Source organism: Sinocyclocheilus rhinocerous, unplaced genomic scaffold (genome assembly GCF_001515625.1).
Source record: "Sinocyclocheilus rhinocerous isolate Xijiao unplaced genomic scaffold, SAMN03320098_v1.1 scaffold125, whole genome shotgun sequence".
Lineage (NCBI taxonomy): Eukaryota > Metazoa > Chordata > Actinopteri > Cypriniformes > Cyprinidae > Sinocyclocheilus > Sinocyclocheilus rhinocerous.
In genome coordinates this window covers 38598-38908 of record NW_015660494.1, presented here as the reverse complement: position 1 = coordinate 38908, position 311 = coordinate 38598, and positions in this window count along the sequence as shown.

Genomic DNA, 311 nt, shown 5'->3' with positions numbered 1-311 from the left:
ACGTAATAATCAATTTAATCTAGCTTGCGCTCACTGTTGTACACTGGAAGCAGCTCCGGCGGATGACGTATGAGTTCAGCTTTGCGCATGCGCGGCTCAGAAGTGACGAATGCGGAAGCATAGCGAAGAGATCAAAACAAAACAACGGTCACTAATTAGAAGTACAAAACGAGTATTTGTAAAGAAGAAAGTTGGAGGATTTGGATATAAGCCAAGAGGAGACTGGTTTTCCTTTGCTAAAGTAAGGAAACTTTGCTTCCTTTGATCCTGTTAACAAACGTTGGTTTTCACGAGACTCACCGGCGCATGCG